We start from the raw sequence: 4227 nt of genomic DNA on the forward strand, positions 1-4227 counted from the left end.
TAAATAAGAACAAAGTAAACTATATGCATCCTATTCTTTAGGTGCGGTCGCTAGACGGCGGACGCAGATCTGGACAATGAATATACACTTAACCGTGCAAATTATCGGTCGACGGTCGCAGACGTGGCCTTGAGCGCATGGACGTCCGATCGAAATCTGGCTCGCTGGATGTTTTGGTCAGCCGAAGCCACGTCCCGAAGACCGTGCACACTGATCGGTCGCGGTCGCGGTCGCTCGACGGCGGACGTCCGCGTAGTATGTTCCTAGCTGTAATAGTTTTCTGTTCTGAGATTAAAGCTAGGAACATACTACGCGGACGTCCGTCGTCGCGCGACCGTGGACGCGGATCTGGATAATGAATATACATTTAACCGTGCAAACTATCGGTCGAAGGTCGTGGACGTGGCCTTGAGCGCATGGACGTTCGATCGAAATCGGGCTCGCTGGATGTTTTCATCAGCCGAAGCCACGGCGTGATACTCTGCAGCCGTACCACCTCGCTTTATTGTGCTCAGATTACCATGGTGGAATGTACCTCTGACGTACCTCTTGTACCTCGTCGGAAATTAAATGTACTGTACATGTAGTTTACCAGAAATATGGGTTTAAAAGGGGTCCGAATGGGGAGTACTACTCCCCAACTTGAAGTTAGGTTCTGTAGACCCTGATGAATAGGTCAGATGGAGAAGGCGGTATTCCTAGGCATGGCACACATAGTGTACCCTTGTTTCGCCGATAAACTTTTCATCGACAACAAATCATCGAAAATTTTGTTCGAGTAATTTTGTTTCAACTACTATTTATTTGAAATTTTCTTAGGTATTATAAATACTATTCCAGTATTCAACTAATATTTCGTCATCACCCAGCAGCAGATGGTTGCTCAAGACAGAATGGCGTGAAAGAATCTTGTAGGGGCTCTGCACCTCTGGGGTGTCCTTAGGATAGGCAACATAATATATGACTACTACTTTACTTTAATTCCCTCTTCTAAATATTTTATATGTACAAATAAAGGCCTTCTAACACATGTCCCTCATTGACTAAGTTATTTATGATTCAAAAATTAAAGAAAAAGAGAAAAACGAGACAATGATTCATGGTTAAATACAGCATTATCAAGTTGTTGGTGAAAGCCAAATATATTGCGACATGTCCTTATTCTCATAAGTAACAATAACAACCAACCTGTCTGGCCTAGTCGGTAATACTCTTTATAATACTGTGTCGGTAGTAACTTAGACTGCTAAGCCACAGTCCTGGGTTTGAATCCTGGTAAGGGCATTTATTTGTGTGATAAGCACAGATATTTGTTCCTGAGTCTTGGATGTCTTCCAAGTGTATAAGAGTTGTATATAAGTACCTACACTACAACACAAGCCTTCTTGAGCTTATCATGGGACTCGGTGAGTCTGAGTAAGAATGTCCTATATTTATTTTTTTAGATCTGGCTGTCCCCGACTTGTGCAATAAGGTTGAAAATAAGGTTGCTTTTAATGATATTGAAAGCCATTCAATCATAAAGTAGTCACTATATTTAGAACTTTTAGAAGAGATGTTAGAGATGCAATCCTTTATACAAATAAAACTAAAATATATTTAATAAAATATTTAGAATTAGTATAGATCCTGTGGTTGAACAATGATGGTACTGAATTTGAAGTCTTCTGCTTGTGATGGTTCTACCTGATTATTACAAATATACTCTTGCCAGGGAGGCTCACTCAACTTTTCTTTCATACATTCCGGCAGCCGCAAGTCCTGGCTTAGAGTTTGATGACCGTCTCCCTGCACAATAGAACTCAAAGTTGCATGCAGTCCGTTGACAGGTTGATGATGATGACAGTGCAGAGCCTTCTGTACTTGTACTTTTATAATTATGTGCTCTTGCTTCTGTCTCAGAACTTGCTTCCTTCAAATGATGGGAGGATCCACTGTAAAATAGAAGAGGTAGATTAACTAACAATAAATAATTATTATATTATTAGACCTGTGGCCCGTCTTTCGAGAAACGGGCCCCTGGTATTTAGCAATATAAACAATTCATACTAAAAGAAAGAATATGGTTTATACTTACATAAGGTTTTCTTTGGTGGACAAACAGGTGTTTCTTTAGCTTTCCAGAATGGTGAATTTACCAATACTGAAACAAGTCTTCTTCTTGTTCTTTGATTCTTTCCACTTCATGTAGGGCTGACAATTCAAACTGACACTGACAGATCTGTATAATCACTACATTTTGAGTTACGTTTTGATCCACATAAAATTTCATAATATATTTTAAAAAGTATTTTTGTGTCATTAATAATTGTTGTAGAAAGAATATACATTTAAAGTGAATCGATACTAAATACAATGTGATGGTAAAATATGCACTTTAAATACTTTTTAACATTCTAGAGTGTAAAATCTGAAAATGAGTTATATGGTTTCACATATTTCGTCAATCGAAACGAAACGTCAAGGAGTTTTTGTTATGCTGACAGCACTGTAACGTAATTATAGCACGACCAGTGTTGTCAGTTCAGAGATTTTTCTCCGATTTGCGGAGAATTTGAGCCTCTAGCGGAGATCAGATACAATCGGAGAATTTCGGAGATTATGAAAAGGTCTCTAATTTTTTGAAGTTAAACCGCTCGGTAAACCTGAATGCATGAATTAAAGATATCAAAATATTCTCAATGTTCTGTGCATTTCTGATATAAAAGCGTTAATTAATTAAAAGTATTAATTCACTATAAACATTTTTCTTTGTTTAAAGACGGTCAACCAAATCTCGGCAGTAAAAAAGCCGGCAATGTAGAAAAATGTATCCTAAACATTGAAGTTGGATGAACGGAATCATCGAGGAGCCATAACACTTAAATTGACCGTCTCGAAAGCCTGCTGGCGTCCACCGTCCGAAAAATTCATAATCTGAATTTGGATTTGTATGACAGATCTAGTGCACGGATTTCCATACAATTAGCAACTGTCCGTGTTATTTTTTAATATTATGTTTTTTTTTTCAGATCGATCTGACAGATTGCGAATAATATGAATTTTCATTGCACTCGATCTGATTTCATTTTTTTTATACTACGTCTGTGGCAAACAAGCATACGGTCTGCCTGATGGAAAGTGGTTACCGTAACCTATGGATGCCTGCAACTCAAAGAGTGTCACATGCGCGTGGCCACCCCATTAGAAACTTGTACACTCCCCTTTGCTGTGTTAAGTATAAGTACACAGCAAAAAGGAGTGCACAAGTTCAAAGGAGGGTTTGGGTTGCCAACGACTCAAAGGACAATAGACGGAACAAATTATTTCCTTAAGTCCTCCCGTCGTCAGCACCCCGCACCCTCGTTGAGCTCTGGGAGCCTTACTCACCGGCAGGAACACAACACTATGAGTAGGGTCTAGTGCTATTTGGCTGCGGTCTTCTGTAAGGCGGAGGTACTTCCCCAGTTGGGCTCTGCTCTAGATTCGAGCGAGACGATATCCGTGTGCCCTACCACAGAAAGCGGAATATCATTCGCTATGCCCTACCTCCTAGCGATAATATTATGACTTTTTAAGATTATGAAATGAAGACTGTATGCATAACTGACAGTTCAAACGTACACTGACAGATTTGTCAGTGTCAGCATACAAATCTTTTTTCAGATTATGATTTTTTCAGACTGTCTCTTTCAGACTCTGTTGCCGTTCTTAGTGCCCTTAGTGGATGCCAGGCTTAAGGCGGAATCGAACTGTGTCGAATCGAGTTCTCATATGCGATTCGACGCGTCGCTGATGGACGCTGTTTAATAAGAAATGCAGATGAGAGATCGCTCACGAAGCGACGCAACTTTTCATACAAATACGTAAGTTGCCGAGCAACTTCGACGACCGTGGGCGAGCTGCGCACCCTTAACAGATATGTTGTAAATAAAAATAAAAAAATTCAGCTCTGTAGGTGGCGCATTCATAGCACAGGCACTAGTTTTCATGTAAAACCAATTAAACTTGAACTCATTATTTTTATGACTTAGATACTACAGTGACAGCTTAAAAAACTACTTGCTAGAAATCTGCCTATTCTGCTGCACGTATTAATTAAGGCACACCACGCCACAGTGTGGAAAAAAAAGGTTTTTATGCAACCTTTTTTGTATGCAACCTGTCAGTTCAATCTGAAAATTCTGTCAGTATGAACTGACAGGTTGGATGCAAATCTTTTTTAAGATTATGAATTTCTCAGACTGT

This window comes from Leguminivora glycinivorella, chromosome 14 (assembly GCF_023078275.1).
Source record: "Leguminivora glycinivorella isolate SPB_JAAS2020 chromosome 14, LegGlyc_1.1, whole genome shotgun sequence".
Taxonomy (NCBI): Eukaryota; Metazoa; Arthropoda; class Insecta; order Lepidoptera; family Tortricidae; genus Leguminivora; species Leguminivora glycinivorella.